Genomic DNA, 23,517 nt, shown 5'->3' on the forward strand with positions numbered 1-23,517 from the left:
TTCATCAAAAACAAAAATACACGAAAATCACATCCTACAATGGAGATACATAAAAAAATCATGCCAAAGGCATTGTCAGTAGTTAAAATTAAAATATCACCTCCATCTGTACAGCATAATTATGAAGGTATATTTATATAATAGAGGGAAACATTCCACGTGGGAAAAATATATTTAAAAAGAAAGATGATGAGACTTACCAAACAAAAGCGCTGGCAGGTCGATAGACACACAAACAAACACAAACATACACACAAAATCTAGCTTTCGCAACCAACGGTTGCCTCGTCAGGAAAGAGGGAAGGAGAAGGAAAGACAAAAGGATATGGGTTTTAAGGGAGAGGGTAAGGAGTCATTCCAATCCCGGGAGCGGAAAGACTTACCTTAGGGGGAAAAAAGGACAGGTGTACACTCGCACACACACACACATCCATCCATACATACAAGACACAAGCAGACATTTGTAAAGGCAAAGAGTTTGAGCAGAGATGTCAGTCGGGACGGAAGTATAGAGGCAAAGATGATGTTGAAAGACAGGTGAGGTATGAGCGGCGGCAGATTGAAATTAGGAATTAGCGGAGATTGAGGCCTGGCGGATAGCGAGAAGAGAGGATATGCTGAAGGGCAAGTTCCCATCTCCGGAGTTCTGACAGGTTGGTGTTAGTGGGAAGTATCCAGATAACCCGGACGGTGTAACACTGTGCCAAGATGTGCTGGCCGTGCACCAAGGCATGTTTAGCCACAGGGTGATCCTCATTACCAACAAACACTGTCTGCCTGTGTCCATTCATGCGAATGGACAGTTTGTTGCTGGTCATTCCCACATAGAACGCTTCACAGTGTAGGCAGGTCAGTTGGTAAATCACGTGGGTGCTTTCACACGTGGCTCTGCCTTTGATCGTGTACACCTTCCGGGTTACAGGACTGGAATAGGTGGTGGTGGGAGGGTGCATGGGACAGGTTTTACACCGGGGACGGTTACAGGGGTAGGAGCCAGAGGGTAGGGAAGGTGGTTTGGGGATTTCATAGGGATGAACTAAGAGGTTACGAAGGTTGGGTGGACGGCGGAAAGACACTCTTGGTGGAGTGGGGAGGATTTCATGAAGGATGGATCTCATTTCAGGGCAGGATTTGAGGAAGTCGTATCCCTGCTGGAGAGCCACATTCAGAATCTGATCCAGTCCCGGAAAGTATCCTGTCACAAGTGGGGCACTTTTGGGGTTCTTCTGTGGAGGGTTCCGGGTTTGAGGAGATGAGGAAGTGGCTCTGGTTATTTGCTTCTGTACAAGGTCGGGAGGGTAGTTACGGGATGCAAAAGCTGTTTTCAGGTTGTTGGTGTAATGGTTCAAGGATTCCGGACTGGAGCAGATTCGTTTGCCACGAAGACCTAGGCTGTAGGGAAGGGACCGTTTGATGTGGAATGGGTGGCAGCTGTCATACCTTTACCTTTATCTCTCCCCATATATTTTTATATTTATTTTCATTTTCATTTCAGCCTCGTGTTCCACTTTCCACCTTCTAGTACCATGTCACCCTCACAACACCTCCACAACGACCCCATTAAGTTTTATTTACATTCCCTCCGCAAACATGCCTTCGCCCTAGCCAGATTACACTCCCATATTTTATTTTCTCAGGCTTGTCTGACATTTGGCATCACCCCCAAAGGCCTCACACTTAAAGTTCCCATCTCTGGCTGCAACCCTTCTTTCCATCAATCCCTATACCAGTTCCAAACCGAACAATCCATTGCCCTCACCCATCTAATCCTTCACCTACACATCCACTCAGCCAATCAACACACCCATCAACTCCTGTCCCTAATAAAAGTCCTCAATCTTTCCTCTCCCACATCCACACCGGTTGTTCAGAGCATCCTCCTACAGGCCAACCGCAAATTAGAAAAGCTTGCCACCCTCCACCTTAAAAAACTATCCAATCTCCTGGTTTCCCACCTCCGGAAAGGCAACTCACTCACCCTTCACAACCTTTCCAGCAAACCTCAACCTCCTCTCATTGCACACAAACCCAGTCTCTCCCATCTACTCAATCTCCCACTTCCAGCTCCACTCCCTCCAAAACCTCAAAATTCCAATCAACACACTCTGGAACCACAACACCCCAATTCAGTAGTTAACCTCTCCTCCAAACCTCTCTCCCAATCCGAAACCTCTGTCCTATCCAAAGGCCTCACCTTCAGCCCCACTCCCAGATTTAACCAAACAGCCCTTGTCAAAGATTTACTGTCCTACACCCGTACTCTCTGCTGGAAATATCACTTTGCCACGAAGAAAAATGATCCTAATCCTACTCCTAATGATCCAACTCCCCAAGATACTATCCAAATTGAACCATGCCTGGAACAGTTCCGTCCTCCGTCACAGCGGGACCCACCTCCTCTTCCTCAAAATCACCCTCTCCAAACCTTCCAGGAATTTCTGACTTCCAGCCTTGCCTCTCAATCCTTCTTAAAAAAACCTCAATCCTACTCCCAACATCACCACTGCTGAAGCCCAAGCTATGCGTGATCTGAAGGGTGACCAATCCGTCATTCTTCCGGCGGACAAGGGTTCCACGACTGTGGTACTTGATCGTCGGGAGTATGTGGCTGAGGGACTGCGTCAGCTTTCAGACAACACCACTTACAAAGTTTGCCATGGTAATCCCATTCCTGATGTCCAGGCGGAGCTTCAAGGAATCCTCAGAACCTTAGGCCCCCTACAAAACCTTTCACCTGACTCCATCAACCTCCTGACCCCACCAACACCCCGCACCCCTACCTTCTACCTTCTTCCCAAAATTCACAAACCCAATCATCCCGGCCGTCCCATTGTAGCTGGTTACCAAGCCCCCACAGAGCGCATCTCTGCCTACGTAGATCAACACCTTCAACCCATTACATGCAGTCTCCCATCCTTCATCAAAGACACCAACCACTTTCTCGAACGCCTGGAATCCCTACCCAGTCTGTTACCCCCGGAAACCATCCTTGTAACCATTGATGCCACTTCCTTATACACAAATATTCCGCATGTCCAGGGCCTCGCTGCGATGGAGCACTTCCTTTCACGCTGATCACCTGCCGCCCTACCTAAAACCTCTTTCCTCATTACCTTAGCCAGCTTCATCCTGACCCACAACTTCTTCACTTTTGAAGGCCAGACATACCAACAATTAAAGGGAACAGCCATGGGTACCAGGATGGCCCCCTCGTACGCCAACCTATTCATGGGTCGCTTAGAGGAAGCCTTCTTGGTTACCCAGGCCTGCCAACCCAAAGTTTGGTACAGATTTATTGATGACATTTTCATGATCTGGTCTCACAGTGAAGAAGAACTCCAGCATTTCCTCTCCAACCTCAACTCCTTTGGTTCCATCGGATTCACCTGGTCCTACTCTAAATCCCATGCCACTTTCCTTGACGTTGACCTCCACCTGTCCAATGGCCAGCTTCACACGTCCGTCCACATCAAACCCACCAACAAGCAACAGTACCTCCATTATGACAGCTGCCACCCATTCCACATCAAACGGTCCCTTCCCTACAGCCTAGGTCTTCGTGGCAAACGAATCTGCTCCAGTCCGGAATCCTTGAACCATTACACCAACAACCTGAAAACAGCTTTTGCATCCCGTAACTACCCTCCCGACCTTGTACAGAAGCAAATAACCAGAGCCACTTCCTCATCTCCTCAAACCCGGAACCCTCCACAGAAGAACCCCAAAAGTGCCCCACTTGTGACAGGATATTTTCCGGGACTGGATCAGATTCTGAATGTGGCTCTCCAGCAGGGATACGACTTCCTCAAATCCTGCCCTGAAATGAGATCCATCCTTCATGAAATCCTCCCCACTCCACCAAGAGTGTCTTTCCGCCGTCCACCCAACCTTCGTAACCTCTTAGTTCATCCCTATGAAATCCCCAAACCACCTTCCCTACCCTCTGGCTCCTACCCCTGTAACCGTCCCCGGTGTAAAACCTGTCCCATGCACCCTCCCACCACCACCTATTCCAGTCCTGTAACCCGGAAGGTGTACACGATCAAAGGCAGAGCCACGTGTGAAAGCACCCACGTGATTTACCAACTGACCTGCCTACACTGTGAAGCGTTCTATGTGGGAATGACCAGCAACAAACTGTCCATTCGCATGAATGGACACAGGCAGACAGTGTTTGTTGGTAATGAGGATCACCCTGTGGCTAAACATGCCTTGGTGCACGGCCAGCACATCTTGGCACAGTGTTACACCGTCCGGGTTATCTGGATACTTCCCACTAACACCAACCTGTCAGAACTCCGGAGATGGGAACTTGCCCTTCAGCATATCCTCTCTTCTCGCTATCCGCCAGGCCTCAATCTCCGCTAATTCCTAATTTCAATCTGCCGCCGCTCATACCTCACCTGTCTTTCAACATCATCTTTGCATCTATACTTCCGTCCCGACTGACATCTCTGCTCAAACTCTTTGCCTTTACAAATGTCTGCTTGTGTCTTGTATGTATGGATGGATATGTGTGTGTGTGTGCGAGTGTACACCTGTCCTTTTTTCCCCCTAAGGTAAGTCTTTCCGCTCCCGGGATTGGAATGACTCCTTACCCTCTCCCTTAAAACCCATATCCTTTTGTCTTTCCTTCTCCTTCCCTCTTTCCTGACGAGGCAACCGTTGGTTGCGAAAGCTAGATTTTGTGTGTATGTTTGTGTTTGTTTGTGTGTCTATCGACCTGCCAGCACTTTTGTTTGGTAAGTCTCATCATCTTTCTTTTTAAATATATGAAGGTATATTTAGATATACCAAAACCATGGACAAGGATTTCAATAAATCTTTATCCTGCAACTGTTTGGCTGTTATCATTTGCCGTCAACTGAATATCTGCTTCAGCACCCACTAATGGTTGTGACTATGGAACATTATGCATTGAAACAAGTGAGGATATTTCGTTGCTTAACTGGATTGTAAGGAAAGTATAAACTCCTGTTAAAAAGCAACAACAGTTCAGGTAAGGGCTCTAATGTAGTAGTTGAGGCAATAGTCAGGAACGGCTAATCTTTAGGGGACCTGCTGCACCTTAGTTGTGCCATTGAAAACTCGTATCTTATAACATTAAGATCTTAAGGCATGAAACCCCATACCTCAGAAGAGTGTTTCTGTTTGGAAATTTACCACACTTTCTTCACTGTTGTGCCAATGTAATAATTATTTTGTTTGTTGTCAATATTTATAACATTATTTCTGAAATTTAACAAAATTATCATTAAACTATAAAACTGGTTTTCTAGTGTAGTGATAATATAATAAGTAGTTAATTGTTAAAGTGATTAACTAATGTGTGTAGAAGATTAAATGAACTATGCAAAAATGGTGGGGTCCACAAACAATAAAGTATCCTGTTTTCAGTACGAAAATAATCGGGTGTAGACCTATATAAAAACAAAATTCACCAATACAATTAAGGCTAGCTTAGCTTTGTATTGCGATTCTTTCTCCTGTCTTATTATATGTTAATGTGACAAATCTGTGGACATAGATGGTAATATGCTTTGGTCAACTACAGCTTCTCCCCGTCTGCTGAAGAGATACAACGTAGTAGTCAAGCAATAACTTTTTTATTTACTAAAGCTCAAACACCAATCAACTGAAAAACATAAGTCAATACAAAGAATACTTATAAAAATCAAAGAGCAAAGCAGATTGTCTGTGCACTCGTCGCCACAGAATAGTGTGTGTCATTGTACATTCACAGATGTTCTTCTGGTGACTCCCACAATGCTATAGACCTATAATAATTATACAGAGTGGCACATAGTGTATAAATTTTACATCCAAGCAGCAAATTTTCTGGAGATTTCTATTAATATTGCAGGAAATGCAAATACAAGCAAATAACTGCATAACAAGAGGAAGTAAAATATTGAAGCTGCCCAACAATTATGACATTGCCTGCTCAAAAATTTAAATTGTACCGCCAGCAAAATTCTCACTCGCAAATGAACCATCAGTATCTCGTAATTTAAATGTATGTAATTCAGAAGACAGTGATTTTTGTTGATCTGAGAACAAGTTATGAACCTGTTACAGCAGAGGCATGAGAAGGCTCAGTAGTAGATGATCTGAACCCAACAAGGAAATGGGGAAAGAAAGTTGGTACCAAAATGTCAGTGTAAGAGACCAGAAAACAAGGGAAAATAGTTTAACTTCAGTTTAAAATGAAGTGGTGTCAGACAATCAGAACAGAGTAGAAGACAAGCTGAACGTGTGAACATTTTGAATAATGCTGTGAAGCTAGAACCTATGACTGAAGTTAATGTAATAACAGTACATGCAAAAAAGTGAGGTAGACCCAACTATATCACAAAGAAAGTAAGCTAAAATTTCTAGAATTAAAGTCAAAGAATACAGAAGTTCTATGAGTAAAAGACACAGACAGACAGACAGACAGAGAGAGAGAGAGAGAGAGAGAGAGAGAGAGAGAGAGAGAGAGAGAATGAAATAACAAAAAAAAAGGTCAGTGATGCTCATAGAAATTACATTGCAAAATGAAGAACAAGATAATGTATTCTTCAGTATCTGAGGAGAACTGTAGTCAAATATTTCATATATTCTTGTCAATTATGAATTGGAAACATTATAAAATACGGTGCTACCCTACCAGTTCAGAGCACCAGATTAGGTGGTAGCGCGCGCGTGTGTGTGATTTGCTTGCAAGTATAAATAGTGTGTGTTTTTCTCTTTCTCTTTTGATGATGAAGGCAGTGGCGGAAAACTTTGTGTAAGTGTCTTTTAATTGTGCCTGTTTGCAACTTAGCGTGTCTTCTTTACTGTAGTAGCAATTTATCTTTTCCTAAGTTGTTGACATTCCTACATGGAGTTTCCATTGTTTCATTATTAGCTTGTGATAAATTACAGTGATCCAGTAAACTCGGTTTTGTTACAAATTAAAATGCGTTGAGTACTGAACATTATTTTTGTTGCTAACTCCTACCTGCATTTATTTGAAGTTTGTGACTGGATTTTTGGTTTTAGTGCGTTGGTTGGCCCCTAGACTGTAGCGTAGCCAACACTTACAGATCCAGCCACTTATTCAGAGACCCTGTAGATACTGACTTTCAAATTTACAATTTATTATTCATGCAGCTGCACATGGGGGCTTAGTAGCTATAAGTTTAAAAAACAATTATTTTATGGAATCAACAAGATAGCCTCAAGTTAAGCTTCACCATTTATTATCCATTAAGTTGCAGCTATCTGCTTATTAGCTTGTTGGTCCACCTTTTGAATGCAACACTGCAGCTATTCTACGTGGGATGGATTCGACGTGTCCTTGGTAGATTTCCAGAAGTATATGGCACCAGATGTTTGTACACAGGCCACTAAGTTCCCTTGAATTAAGGGCCAGTGGTGTGTCAGTGCGGAGCTGGTACCCAGTAGCATTCCAGATTCCAACATGTTCAGATTGGCAAATATAGTGGCCAAGACATTGTGAGTTCACTATCATGCTCCTCAAACCACTGTAGCAGAATTTTGGTCTTGTGGCATGGACAGTTATTCTTCTGGAAGATGCCCATATTGTTGTTGGGGAAGACATCAAGCATGAAAGGCAGCAATTGGTCTGCAGTAATATTCATGTAGTCTGCAGCTGCGGTGGTGCTGCCTTAGATTGGTGCTACAAGTCTCACAGATGTCAATGTCCTCCATGGCACAATACTGTCATCACCAACCTGTGTCTTTCATGCGAAGCTTATTTCGAGCAGCTATTCATTTGGATGATAGCATATCTAGACATGAGCATCAACTTGGTGTAACAAAAAATGAGATTCATCCAACCATGTAACATGTCTCCATTGATCCACATTCTGATCTCGAGATGGTGTAACTGATGGTGATGTTCAGTCAACTTGGGAGCACTTACGAGTCATCTGCTGGGAGCCTTATGTTACACAGTGTACACAGAATGGAATGCTTTGAAACACTTGTTGCTGCATCTGCATTTTACTCTGTCATCACATTGCCACAGGTCGTCACCTGTCCTGCTGTGCATCCAATGAGCAGTCTAGATGCTAAATGACATCCATACTGAGGAATGTCCATTCAGTCAGCTAACTGGTGATGGCTAACTGTTTTGAAGGCGTTATGGAACTTAGTCAAAAAATATATGAACAAAGACAAAATGCTTCAACAAAAACTGCCTTTAATGCTCGTCTGAGCACAAAAGTATTTCTTTCTGTACAGACAGTAAAGTTCCACTGAAGGAAGATATGCATTTAACTACTGAATATGGTAGAGCCAAGGCAAATTCTCCAAGTTGAGGCCCCGAGCCTGACCTATAGGGAGGTCCCTCTAGGACAAATGTGAACTTGTAACGGCCCCTGTCAGGGGCCGTCTCTTCTTCCTTTATACTGTGAGGCAGGCTACATCACCCCTTCCGTGTCAGCTTTTCTGGCTATTGCCCTGCAAGACCTCCTGTGACCATATATGGTCAGCTTTCTACACTTCCAGTGTCTTGCTGCTGGCTTCACATGAGCTCCACATTGGTATCTGGATATGCCTAAGTGAACATCTTCCTGGTGGAATTTTCTTTGTGCTCTCTCCACCAAAATTATTCATTTTTGGGTTTTGCTCTTTGCCTTCCAAGCTTCGTATTATCCTAATATGTGACACCACTATACCCTACCACCACTCTATGACTAAAAAAACTTGTAACTGCTATCCTGAGCAACTACAAATTTTTAGTTGTATTCAGTTCTTGAGGGTATTTTCGTTCTGTTGTTGCAACTGCAAAAAATGTGAACAGTATGTTGGTTTTTCCTTGTGGTGATTTCCTCTTGATTTCTCGCCAACAACAGGAAATGCAGTCTACTGGCAGATCGTTTGTGTTTTCCTTCTTTAGACACTGATAGTTGTAGTCTAATTTTAATTGCTCTGCAGAACTGGACTTTTCTCGTGTTTTACACAGCATGCTGTTTCACACATCACTGTTTTCTGTTTGTTTTTATACTTCTAAATATATATTGTGATTTGTGTTTTGTAGTGTTGCCAACATGACATTACCACTAGTTTATCTTTTACGTATTCTGTTTCTAGTTTACTGTGTGTGTGTAATTCAGTTTCATTATGTTGCTGTGTATTCATATACTGTGTAAGTGCAGTGAAGGAGGGTTTTTGTGTTGGGGAGGCAGAAGCAATGATGAGTGGACAAAAGTGTGATGGAGTGTGACTTGGGTGAGAAGGTGAGGAGCAAGAAGTGAAATGAAATTGGGAGGGGTGGGGGTTGAGTGGGAGAGGGTGAAGGATGGAAAAGGATCTTTTCTTTTTCATCAGCTTGGTTTCCAATATTTATTTGGTCATTACTGTTTATTTTACATTAATGCTTTGTGTATATGGAAATGTTCTCAGAAAGGGAGGTGGTGTCTGTCTTGACTGATTCTTATGATGATGATCATAGCTTTTCAATATTGCTTCATCCACGATGATCTTGTTTTAGATGATCAGCAGATGTTGAAAGATTTCTACTGTATTTAAATGCTCTGATGTATTCTTTATATCTTGTGTCAAATGTTCTCCCAGTCATTCCAGTGTATATCTTTTCACAATCTCTGGAGCTGATAGATACCAGATTGTTGGTACCTGTCTGGTTTTGATTTCAGTTTTGGGACATGCTTTTGTATTGAGTTGCTTGTTTTGTATGCAATGTTTATGCCGTTTTTTAAATATGTTACTTATTTTATGTATGAATTTGTTGTTAGGTCAGTGTATGCCATTTTTTATAGTAGTGCATGTTTTGTGTGTTGGTGTGGTTTGGTTAGTTTCTTCATTATTTGTGTCTTTATTTTTCTTTTTAGTTTGTCTATCATTGTTTCTTTGTGTCCATGTTCAATGCCATTTGTGTTGTAATGGCTAGATCTTTCTGGTAATCAGAAGTGGAGGGGAATCGTGTTCAGTCTGATTAACATGTATGTGATTAAAGCCTTTTCATGATTCTGTGGGTGGCTTGAGGTTGCATTTAAGATAATGTTATTTGTTTTGTGGGTTTTCTGTATATGTTAAATATGTGTTTGTTATTGTCTTTTCTTATGGTTATGTCTAGAAAGTTGAGTGAGTTTCTTGTTCTTCTTCTGTTGTGAACTTTGTTTTTGTGTACAGTATTTTATGTCTTTGTGTAGTTGCTGTATTCTGTTTTTAGGTTCACTTCATGCTCCTCACCTTCTCCTCCAACTTACACTACTATACACTTTTGTCCACTTATCATGGCTCCCCCCCCCCCCCCCCCCCCCCCACACACACACACGCGCGCGCGCGCACACACACACACACACACACACACACACACACACACACACACACACACACACACACACACACACACACAAACCTCCATCACTATTTGTTTACTATCCTTACACAGTATATAAATACAGAGCAACATAATTAAATAGAATTACACACATACAATAAACCAAAAAGGAGTATAGATCAAAGGCAAACTATTGTGTTGGCAACACTACAAAATAAGCCACAATACATATGTAGAAGTAGAAACAAACAGAAACCAGTGGTGTGTGAAAAAGTGTGCTGTGTAAAACAAAACAAAAAATGCATAGTTCTGTAGAGCAACTAAAAATTAGACTAAAACTATCAGAAAAAAGCATCAGTGATGTGCTAGCAGACTATGTATCCTGATTTAGGTGAGAAATCAAGCGGAAATCAGTGTAAGTAAAATCCAACATGTTGTTACCAAACTGTTTTTTTGATCTTAAAGCAAATCAAAATGAAAATAACTTAGACAACTGATGATGTTTTACCTCAATAAAGCAAAATGCATCTGATGAAAAAACACATTTTTTGTAGCTGCAACGACAGAACGAAAATACCCTCAGGAATTGTAAAGCAATTATGGACAATATGCCCACACAAATGAAGAACGTTTGCAGTTATTTGAAAGTAGAACATATTTGCTTTACAAAAGAATTGCATTATTGGTTTGCACTTAAGTCTGCTGGAAGAAACACACGTTTACTTTACAATAAATCGACACTTTTTGTGATTATTACAACTTGTTTTCTGGAAAGGAGGGGTATGCTCTTTATGTACAGTTGACTTAACAAAGATTTCACTTCTTAATAAATAAGTAAAATTTTAATACCTGAAAAAAGACACATTTATTTCACACTTCTTATTATGCCTACAATTTGCTTTAAGCATTTGTCCAGTCTTACAACACTTAAGTATGGTATTACGCCTTCATTCCTCAAGTATCTAGTGGCAGTGTCGTCGTAACTGCCGTCTGCTTCACATCTGCTGTGCAGCGAGCTACGTTAATTTAAGTACTAACTGTATTTTTGTTACTTGTCACTTCTTTTTCCATGTGTTTTTGCCTTTAGGAAGCTTTAATTTTCGATTACTAGTAATAGTATTCCATATATTTCGTGTTTGTTTCGAATACAGTCAGAGAGAGTCCCTTTAGTCAGCTGTAGTGCCAGTAATGCTAGTTTCTGTTTTGAATACAGTCCAGAGACAGGTAGTGCTTATTTTCATTGTTTTCAACAAGAAGTGTCTAGTAACCTCAGATCAGTCAGCTATCAGACGCCTTTAGTGAATGAGCAGTCTAGTTAAAAGTTGATTAACACTCTACAGTAAATTGATTTCTTAGGATGGATAGGATGTGTGACTGCTGTGTATGGACGCAGGAGCAGCTGGCCACTGTTCGCGAACAGCTGAACGCATTGATGGCCATGGTCAGCTGTCTTCAGGCTGCTGCCTCGGAGTGCAGCAGCAGTGGGGAGTCTGGTGCGTCGCATGGTACACCCCAGGTATTACATGCTTCACCCACGGTCCCTGCTGTCGAGACATCTTTGTGGGTACCGGGCGCGGCAGGGCAGCCCTTTCCCCATGGTGAGTGGCGGGTTCAACGGCGTTCGCGTCGCACGTGGCGGAGGGTCGATGTGGAGGCTAGCCATGTGGTATCGCCTGCTCTGCTTTTGAGTGGACATGTGGCTGCTCCTTCAGCAGGTCCGAGCAGGCACACAGGGGGAGGGGCTTATTAATGATTGGCAGCTCCAACATTAGGTGAGTGATGGAGCCCACTATGTCTGCTTGCCAGGGGGTCTCATCCGAGATGTACCGAGCGAGGTGGCGCAGTGGTTAGCACACTGGACTCGCATTCGGGAGGACGACGGTTCAATCCCGTCTCCAGCCATCCTGATTTAGGTTTTCCGTGATTTCCCTAAATCGTTTCAGGCAAATGCCGGGATGGTTCCTTTGAAAGGGCACGGCCGATTTCCTTCCCCATCCTTCCCTAACCCGAGCTTGCGCTCCGTCTCTAATGACCTCGTTGTCGACGGGACGTTAAACAACACTAACCTAACCTCTCATCCGAGATGTGGAGGAGGACCTGCCGGTGGCGATAGAGAGCACTGGGTGCACCCGACTGCAAATTGTTGTTCATGTCGGCACCAATGACTCCTGCTGTCTGGGTTCAGAGGTCATCCTCAGTTCATACAGGCGGATGGAGGAGTTGGTGAAAGCGGAAAGCCTCGCTCGTGGGGTGGAAGCTGAGCTAACTATTTGTAGTATCATTCCCAGAACCGATCGCGGTCCTCTGGTTTGGAGCCGAGTGGAAGGCTTAAACCAGAGACTCAGACGATTCTGCAGAGATCTGGGGTGCAAATTTCTGTGTGAAGTGCACATGTGGGTTTTTTAGGTTAGAGAATTCCCTCCCTAGGCCCGACAGGACGCCTCCTGTGACGCGACAAGGTGGTAGTAGGCAAAACGCAACAAGGAATAACAATATTAATGTGGTAATAGTAAACTGCAGGAGCGTCTATAGAAAGGTCCCAAAACTGCTCTCATTAATAAACGGTCACAATGCTCATGTAGTACTAGTGACAGAAAGTTGGCTGAAACCAGATGTAAACAGCAATGAAATTGTAAACTCAGATTGGAATGTATACTGCAGACACAGGCTGGACAGTGAAGGGGGAGGCATGTTTATAGCGATAAGAAGTGCAACAGTATCCAAGGAAATTGACGGAGATCCAAAATGTGAAATAATTTGAGTGAAGGTCACGGTTAAAGGAGGCTCAAACATGGTAATTGGACGTCTCTATAGGCCCCCAGGCTCAGCAGCCGTTGTGGCAGGCACCTGAAGGAAAATTTGGAAAATATTTCGAGTAGATTTCCCGACCATGTTATAGTTCTGAATGGGGATTTTAATTTGCCGGATATAGACTGGGAGACTCAAACGTTTATCATGGGCGGCAGGGACAAAGAATCCCGTGAAATTTTTTTAAGATCTGAAAACTACCTTGAGCAGTTAAATAGAGAACCGACTCGTGGCGATAACATATTAGACCTTCTGGTGACAGACAGACCCGAACTATTTGAAACAGTTAACGCAGAACAGGGAATCAGCGATCATAAAATGGTTACTGCATCGATGATTTCAGCCGTAAATAGAAATATTAAAAAAAGTAGGAAGATTCTTCTGATTTGGAAAAGTGCCAAAAGCAGGTTTCAGAGTACTTGATGGCTCAACACAAAAGTTTTGTCTCGACTACAGATAGTGTTGAGGATCAGTGTCATCATCATCAGTTATCTGCTATATTAGCAGGTCCTTTGCCTCTCCATTTTCTCCGATCCATTGCTTCCTACTTAAGGCTGCTGTATGTTGTACCGTCCATCATGTCATCCAGTATCTGGAATGTCTTCCTTCCTTGCTTCCTTTTCCTTTTCCCTTCTACATAACCTTCTAAAACTGTTTTTATCAGTCCGTCATTCTTTCTTAATATATGCCCAATCCAATTTCAGGATCAGTGTACAAAGTTCAAAACCATCGTACAATATGCGTTAGATGAGTATGTGCCAAGCAGGATCATAAGAGATGGAAAAGAGCCACCGTGGTACAACAACCGAGTTAGAAAACTGCTGCGGAAGCAAAGGCAACTTCACAGCAAACACAAACATAGCGAAAGCCTTGCAGGACAAACAAAAATTACGCGAAGCGAAATGTAGCGTAAGGAGGGCTATGCGGGAGGCGTTCAATGAATTCGAAAGTAAAGTTCTACGTACTGACTTGGCAGAAAATCCTAGGAAATTTTGGTCTTATGTCAAAGCGGTAGGTGGATAAAAACAAAATGTCCAGACACTCTGTGACCAAAATGGTACTGAAACAGAGGATGACAGACTAAAGGCCAAAATACTAAATGTCTTTTTCCAAGGCTGTTTCACAGAGGAAGACTACACTGTAGTTCCTTCTCTAGATTGTCGCACAGATGACAAAATGGTAGATATCGAAATAGACGACAGAGGGATAGAGAAACAATTAAAATCGCTCCAAAGAGGAAAGGCCGCTGGACCTGATGGGATACCAGTTTGATTTTACACAGAGTACGCGAAGGAACTTGCCCCCTTCTTGCAACGGTGTACCGTAGGTCTCTAGAAGAGCGTAGCGTTCCAAAGGATTGGAAAAGGGCACAGGTCATCCCCGTTTTCAAGAAGGGACATCGAACAGATGAGCAGAACTGTAGACCTATATCTCTAACGTCGATCAGTTGTAGAATTTTGGAACGTGTTATGTTCCAGTATAATGACTTTTCTGGAGACTAGAAATCTACTTTGCAGGAATCAGCATGGGTTTTGAAAAAGACGATCGTGTGAAACCCATCTTGCACTATTCATCCAAGAGTCTCAGAGGGCCCAGGTAGATGCCATGTTTCTTGACTTCCACAAGGCATTTGATACAGTTCCCCAGTCGTGTAATGAAGAAAGTAAGAGCATATGGACTATCAGACCAATTTTGTGATTGGATTGAAGAGTTCCTAGATAACAGAATGCAGCATGTCATGCTCAGTGGAGAGAAGTCTTCCGAAGTAAGAGTGATTTCAGCTGTGCCGCAGGGGAGTGCCGTAGGACCGTTGCTATTCACAATATACATAAACAACCTTGTGGATAACATCGGAAGTTCACTGAGGGTTTTTGCGGATGATGCTGTGGTATATCGAGAGGTTGTAACAATGGAAAATTGTACTGAAATGCAGGAGGATCTGCAACGAATTGATGCATGGTGCTGGGAATGGCAATTGAATCTCAATACAGACAAGTGTAATGTGCTGCGAATACATAGAAAGAAAGATCCTTTATCATTTAGCTACAATATAGCAGGGCAGCAACTGGAAACAGTGAATTCCATAAATTATCTGGGAGAAGGCATTAGAAGTGATTTAAAATGGAATGCTCGTATAAAGTTGATCGTCGGTAAAGCAGATGCCAGACTGAGATTCGTTGGAAGAATCCTAAGGAAATGCAATCCAAAAACAAAGGAAGTAGGTTACAGTACACGTGCTCGCCCACTGCTTGAATACTGCTCACTGGTGTGGGATCCGTACCAGATAGGGTTGATAGAAGAGATAGAGAAGATCCAACGGAGAGCTGCGTGCTTCGTTACAGGATCATTCAGTAATCATGAAAGCATTACGGAGATGATAGATAAACTCCAGTGGAAGACACTGCAGGAGAGACGCTCAGTAGCTCGGTACGGGCTTTTGTTGAAGTTTCGAGAACATACCTTCACTGAGAGGAGTCGAGCAGTATATTGCTCCCTCCTACGTATATCTCGTGAAGAGACCATGAGGATAAAATCAGAGAGATTAGAGCCCACACAGAAGCATAGAATATAATAAGACATTGGACAAGAAACATTCAAGCAGGCATACCAAACACAGGTTTCTGCATCGTCATAGCTGTGCATGCGCACTAATGCTGGCTTTTTAGTGCTTGAAAGTAGCAGTCAGGCAACTGCCTAAACAAACCCATTGTTACAACTCTTCTGAGACTAGCACCATCTGCATCGTTCTGACATGCAAGAACACGATGGAGACACTTGGGCAAGCTCATAACATTTTCAGAGTGCAGTGTTTTTCAGTCATGCCTAAGAGTATAACTCGATACCAAAGTACATAAGAGTCAATTTACTCATGGGTTATGCGTGACACCAAATTACTAATGAATGCATTATGCTCTTGGTGCAATGCAATGATAAATATTTCAACAATGGGGAAAAGTGGTTTGGACAGCCATACAGCCAAAAACATAAACTTTCCTCAGGCAAATGGAAGTCTTATACAATGAATGTTTTTAAGCAACCTGACACAATGAAAATTGAGTTCCACATCACCAAACAAGGTAAGATTTTTTTTTTAACACTTGGATGTTGCCATGCTGTCGCCATCTTAGATAAACAATCAAAATGTAGGTGTGTTTGTTGAACTGTTCCTTGATACTCTGAGTCGATAAGAATTATCTTTGCACTAAAAATGATACAATCTTTTATGGCCAATTGCGTCAAATTTCTTAAATATCAGCCATTACGAAACAGCAAATTTTCCTTAGAGCCTGTGATATAATTCATTTTTATCGTCTTTGCAACAGTGCAAACTATATTTGGAGTCCTTTTTTTAAACTAAGTTAATCTGTTCTTTTTTTTATCTTTGAATTATCTGTGTTTATTTTGTAAATCATTGCATTCAGTCTGCCATGATGGTTTCTGCTGTATTTCACAGCTTTTACAGAAAATAATTGCAGGAATGCACATCAAATAGCCTTGATGTATGACTTGTTTGATGTGCAGTTCAGATTTTTAGAATAATGGAGGAATTCTTTCCAAGATTTTTGTGCCCTACATAGACTCACAGTGACCCAAAGAGCATAATTTACCAAAGAAATCCAGGAATAGTATAAGTTAGGCACTACAGTCTGGAACCGCTAGGCTCGCAGGTTCGAATCCTGCCTTGGGCATAGATATGTCTGATGTCCTTAGGTTAGTTAGGTTTAAGTAGTTCTAAATTCTAGGGGACTGATGACCTCAGATGTATAGTTCCATAGTGTGCAGAGCAAATAGTATCAGTTAAACACTACTTCAATTTTACAGGAATTTCAGCATCTAGCAATTCTGCCAAGGTAACTGGTACTACAGAAGCAGGTCTGACACCTTCAACTTCAAAAAACTGGCAATCTAAACAATTTTCAGTGCAGCCATTTTTATTATCACAAAAGTCACAAAAGCTGAAATCTTATGGTGCTTACGTGCAATTTATAATCATTTGTCAATCCAAAGTTCTGCTGCTTATGTATCATTATTTCTGGAAATGTTTCCTGCGGCAAAAATGCAATAGCAAATAACAAGAATTACTTACAGTATTGTTTAGGGTATTGCTGTGTATGTTCATGGCAAACTTATTGACATGATTAGATAATGTGACAATGTTGTTCTTAAATATGACAAGAGTTTAAACACTGTTTCTTGAAAAACACAAATGGACATTCATGTTAGATTTTGGAAGCAAAATAAGTCTCAGGTTTCAACCCAATATTTTGATTCTTTTATTCAGTGCACAAGGGCAAGTGACTTACTAAATCTTTTGAAAGGATCTTTTGGTTTACAGAATCTTCCAAAAATTTTGCCGTTGTTGATGGATGGACCAAACATGATTTTAAAATGTGGAAGGACTTGAATAATGGGCTAAAAGAAATTTCTGAGAACATGGAATTCTTCCAGCTATGTAGTTGCAGCCTACATGTAGCTCATGGAGCTTTCAAAATTGGCATGTCACAAACAAATTGGGAACGTGGACAGTTTTTAGGAGCCTTATATTATTTGTTCCATGATTCACCCACGCAAAGAAGTCAATATACAGAATATACAGTATCCTCTGATTTTGCTTTGCAGTTCTGTGGCACAAGATGGATCAAAAATCCAAATATGGCTGAACGAGCTCAAAAAATTCTTCCACATCTAAGAAATTGTGTTTCTCAGTTGGCTCAAAATAAAACTCTAATTCAGCAAGTTTTTAAACCGTAGCTGAAGCAGTTGAAGACAAATTATTAGGTCCAAAATTGGTATTTTTTGCTGCAACTACACGTGCATTCGAAGTTTTTTATGTGTATTTTGTCTTATACCAGATATCCTCTTGCAAGAGGTACTTCCATGTATTCCTTTTGTAATAATTCTGACCTGTTCTACATCCATACGAATGCCTCGCAGTATTGGATTTATGGGATATAAATAACAAAAAAGTCTTATAGTCCAGACTGTATAGCAATTAGGTTCCTTTCGGAGTATGCTGATGCATTAGCTCCATACTTAACAATCATATACATCTCTCAGGATACTTACCATCACAGGTCAGTATATATATATATATACACTCACTGATGGTATTTGTAGCCAACAACAGGGAATTGTTTCAGAAAAATTGTGACATCCACAACCATGACACAAGACAGGTGGAAAAATTTTCACCAAGGCTGTGCAACTCTCACTAAAGTACATAGGGGAGTTACTGAGTCAGGTATAAAGGTCTTCAATAAGCTCCCCATCAATATAAAAAACGATATAAATAATGTACACGTTTTCAAAAGGAAACTAAACTTATTCCTCACCAAACAAACCTTCTATAAAATGAATAAATACTTAGAGTTATAAGGTATAAGAGTGGGAGAAACTGCCTAAGAAAACCACTCCCTTACGGATAAAGTGTGATGCTGTTATTTGTAGTTTAACTGAAATTGTGGTAATAAAATGTAAATTTATCTGTTTCATTATGAGAAAATGTGAACTCAGATGTATCCCACTCTCTTGAGCATTCACTTAAACCTCTTCTTAAGGAATGCAGTTATAATTTGTATTCAATTCAAACCATGACCATGCAGAAAATTTACTTGCTTATATATGTCAGTCTCATAAAAATATGCACTGTCACTTACTCTACTATTTTAAACAGTCACTTAAACTGTTTTTGGCATAATGCAGGCTTTAATACTGCATACAAGTAATTGTTCTTGTTAAATAAACAATGTCTGTGCAATGTGATGTATAAATGTTCATGTATTACTGTAATTGCATCAATTGACTTGTCCTATATTACTTGTACACTGGCTGTATAATATGAAATCAACAGGACCAAATAAATAAATAAATAAACCACTCGCTCAACAAAAGATCCTTACCCAAAGACTGGAAGGTTGCACAGGTCACACCAATATTCAAGAAAGGTAGTAGGAGTAATCCATTAAATTACAGGCCCATATCATTAACGTCGATATGCAGCAGGATTTTGTAACAAATATTGTGTTCAAACATTATGAATTACCTCGAAGAAAACGGTCTATTGACAGTGTCAACATGGGTTTAGAAAACGTCGTTCCTGTGAAACACAACTAGCTCTTTATTCACATGAAGTGTTGAGTGCTATTGAGAAGGCATTTCAGATTGATTCAGTGTTTCTGGATTTCCGGAAGGCTTTTGACACGGTACCACTCAAGCGGCTTTAGTGATTATGGAATATCATCTCCATTTTGTGACTGGATTTGTGATTTCCTGTCAGAGAGGTCACAGTTCGTAGTAATTAACGGAAAGTCATCGAGTAAAACAGAAGTGATTTCTGGCGTTCCCCAAGGTAGTGTTATAGGCCCTTTACTGTTCCTGATCTATATAAACGATTTGGGAGACAATTTGAGTAGCTGTCTTCGGTTGTTTACAGATGACGCTGTTGTTTATCGATTAATAAAGTCATCAGAAGATCAAAACAAACTGCAAAACGATTTAGAAAAGATACCTGAATGGTGCGAAAAGTGGCAGTTGACCCTAAATAACGAAAAGTGTGAGGTCATTCACATGAGTGCTAAAAGGAGCTCCTTAAACTTCGGTTACACGATAAATCCGTATAATCTAAAAGCCGTAAATGCAACTAAATACCTTGGTATTACAATTACGAACAACTGACATTGGAAGGAACACATAGCAAATGCTGCGAGGAAGGCTAACCGAAGACTGCGTTTTATTGGCAGGACACTTAGAAAATATAACAGACCTACTAAGGAGACTGCGTATACTATACTTGTCCGTGCTCTTTTAGAATACCGCTGCATGGCGCGGGATCCTTACCAGATATGACCGACGGGGTACATCGAAAAAGTTCAAAGAAAGGCAGTACGTTTTGTATTATCGCGAAATGTGGGAGAGAGTCACAGAAATGATACAGGATTTGGGCTGGAAAGCCTTAAAAGAAAGGCATTTTTCATTGCGACGGAATCTTCTCACGAATTTCCAATCACCAACTTTCTCCTCTGAATACGAAAATATTTTGTTGACAGTGACCTACATAGGGAGGAACGATCACCATGATAAAATAAGGGAAATCAGAGCTCGTATGGAAAGATATAGGTGTTCATTCTTTCCGCGTGCTATAAGAGATTGGAATAATAAAAAATTGTGAAGGTGTTTAATGAACCCTCTACCAGGCACTTATATGTGATTTGCAGAGTATCCATGTAGGTGTAGAAAGAAATACGTATTATTGCTCTAATACAAAAGCTACTTGAAAGATCACCACTAAAACATAAACTTGCACATGCTTTCATGTTTGGACCCTTCTGGGATATGTTTTATTAGATTCACCAAACCAATAACAACAAAATAACTGGAAATTGTGCTTTACTTTAACCTTGTACAGTTTTGGATGTCTTCATGTTAGCAAAGTTGCTAAATTTCAGGCAGAATCTTTTATTAGCAGTAACTCCGTAACTAAACATTTGCAGACTTAAGTTTATATGAACGTTTTCTATAGTTTTGCTTGTAGAATAACATATTAAAATATATGCATATCTTTGTGAATCACCCTGTATATGCTAAGTGATTTCATAAAATTGATAAAAAGAAAATAATAAAAATAAAGTTAAACAAATATAGCAAACTCACAATTATGTGGTTTGCAGATCATCTGTGTATATTTCAGTGTCGTTTTAGAACTCTAAGAACAAAAAAAATGAAGCATGTTAATTAAAACAAAATAATGTTTCCATTTAAAATGCCCTACTGAGTGTGTACTAGTAACGCATGTGTTACTGCCGGGCTGTCTGTGGGACTGAATCCTACACATCCGTTGTTCCTGAATTATCCCCCCCCCCATTTCCCCTCTCTCTCTCTCTCTCTCTCTCTCTCTCTCCTCTCTCTCTCTCTCTCTCTCTCTCTCTCTCTCTCTCTCTCTCTCTCTCTCTCTGTCTGTGTCTGTGTGTGTGTGTGTGTGTGTGTGTGTGTGTGTGTGTGTGTGTGTGTGTGTGTGTGTGTGTGTGTGTCAAAAGTGCAGTGTATGCATCAGACATCACTTGATTACTGATCTTGACAGATTTGAAGGAGTGAGAATTTTTTTGCCCTAATGAATACTCAGACTGCTATATCTCACATAATAATTGATGGCTCGCCACAATGTTTCCTCAAAAATAGCTCTTGCGCTGATTTGTCACTTTATACGGTAGGCATGTAGACAAGCTGAGAAAAACAGTATGTGTAACATAAAATTTGTATTGGTTATGGAGTCATACAATGACATTTTTTTCTTTTTTGTTAAAGAAACCAGTTGCAGGTTGCTGTTGCCTCAAAAAAACTTCAAGGAGAAAGTTGTAGATGAAACTTCAGGTATTCTCTCAGAATGAAATGCAACACTCTGCAGCCATTAGTTCATGAGGAAGACTTTGTATTTTAGTGTGTCCGTTCAGTTTGTATGACACATTTTAAAAATATGTGACAATTTGGAAAAATATTATTTTAACCTGGAAAAAAAACTTGAATTTGAAAATAAAGATTTGGTTGCCACCCTTTATCGATCACAGTGCTGCCAAAACAAGTGACCCATGAAAAGGTTGATGTAGGAAACAGCCATCCTGGTTCTCATGGCTGTGCCCCTGATTGGTCTGTATGTACGGCTCTCCAAGGTGAAATCATTACACATAAGTATAATGCTGATTGAGATGAGTAGGAAGGAGGTCACAAGTTTGGAATTGAGTGGGTGCTTATTGAGGCATAGTTCTGCAGCAAACAATTATGTACATGGGGAGTGTTGGTATAGAGGGAGGAGGCATCAGTGGTGACAAGTAAGGTGTGTGGTGGGAATGGGACTGGCAGGGGCACAGATTTCAGACGATGAACTTCCTGCTCTTATTAACTCTTGTGTGAGTCTTTGTAGTAATCTCTGTGTCACATTTTATTCTGTCTTTGAACTTTAAGCTGTCAGGTTTTTAAATCTCGTCCAGTACATTCATGACAGTCAGTCTGCTTTCCTCTCATCCAGTAAGTCTCCCCTGAACCAGAGTTCCGGCTGACATTGTCCAACTCTCCTCATTTCCTAAACCACACCAATCTTTTTCCTACATCCCTCTTCCTTCCCCTTCATCCCTGCTGCCAGGAGGCGACGGCTCCAGTTTGGAAAGCTGATGCACGGGCACACACACAGATATATATCTCCATCCTTGTTGCATCATTGAAGCTTAATATCAGTGCAACTAGGTCTTACTTTGAGGGACCTGTCACACCTGATGTCTTACAATTTTTCACTTACTGTAACAATATAAGACTGTTGACATTTCACTGTAGTGTATATGTCATCTCTCTTACGGACATCATTTCAGTAATTATTCGTTTCAAAATAAAATTCAGAAATATGAAGGAAAAGGACTGGAGGGTCAGGGAAGACTTACCAGATGGGGTGAGAAGGAAACACTGATAGTTGGGCACTGCACCGGATGAAATTTGGAAACCAGATAGTTTAAATGTGGAAGGCAGGGTAAAAATGCAAGACAGAGATTACTACTAAATCTTTGTGCATGAGTTAATAAGATTGAAAAACCAAGTGCATTGTACATAACAGAGGTGGGAGAGGGGACGGCAAAAAATATACAAGTCAGGAAATGAAAGACGTAGAAACTGAAATGGAGTGAAAAAAGGAGTAGGTACTGTGAAGAAATGCTGAGACAGAAGGAATTAATGTAAATGAAGGTCAGGTGGGCGGCGAGAACCAAGAACATGTTGTAGTGCTAGTTCCCACCTATGGAGTTCTGAGAGACTGGAGCTGGGGGAAGAATCCCGATGGCACGTTTGGTGAAAGAGGCACCTAGGTTGTGACTATCACATTGTACAGCATACTGTGCAACAGGATAGTGAGTGTTGCTTGTATACACTCTCTGCCTATGCCAATGTAAAAGGCAGATAATTGTTTACCTAACAGATGGCTTAAAATTTTTAGGTATACCAAAATAATAATAAATTTGACTATTTATGTTATATAAGGTAATTGTCTTCACATAAGTTCCTAACCACATCCTTTAACCATCTTCAGAAAATTATTAAAGTTCAATCATTTAATCATTCAGTGACTTCAGAATAGTTCAATTTCGTTTGTATAAAAACCTATGCTATTTATCATAACCAGCTAGTAGAAAACTGTGCAACTCCCACCAAATTTCGTTATTAAATAAATTAAACCTAAAATTGGTAAAGAATGCTACAACTTCTCATGAGTCTGCCCATTTTAAAATCTATTAAGATTTTCTAGTAAATGTTGCCCCCCCATGGCTAGAGCACAAAAGGTTCTCAGACCACTACACATTATCTATAATTCCATATAAGTATTACTTCCATTTCATTTACTGCTAGTTCGCATTTGCATTCTTCACACTATCATTATCTAATCA

The 23,517-nt window shown here is 40.9% G+C and overlaps 1 protein-coding gene across 1 annotated transcript in view; it reads left to right on the forward strand.

The window, feature by feature from the left end:
* The window catches only part of LOC126188284 (leucine-rich repeat and WD repeat-containing protein 1-like), an 84,873-nt gene that overhangs the window by 53,419 nt on the left and 7,937 nt on the right, over positions 1–23,517 (forward strand). The window lies entirely within an intron of this gene.

The sequence above is a fragment of the Schistocerca cancellata genome, chromosome 5, assembly GCF_023864275.1.
Source record: "Schistocerca cancellata isolate TAMUIC-IGC-003103 chromosome 5, iqSchCanc2.1, whole genome shotgun sequence".
In the NCBI taxonomy this organism is placed as follows: domain Eukaryota; kingdom Metazoa; phylum Arthropoda; class Insecta; order Orthoptera; family Acrididae; genus Schistocerca; species Schistocerca cancellata.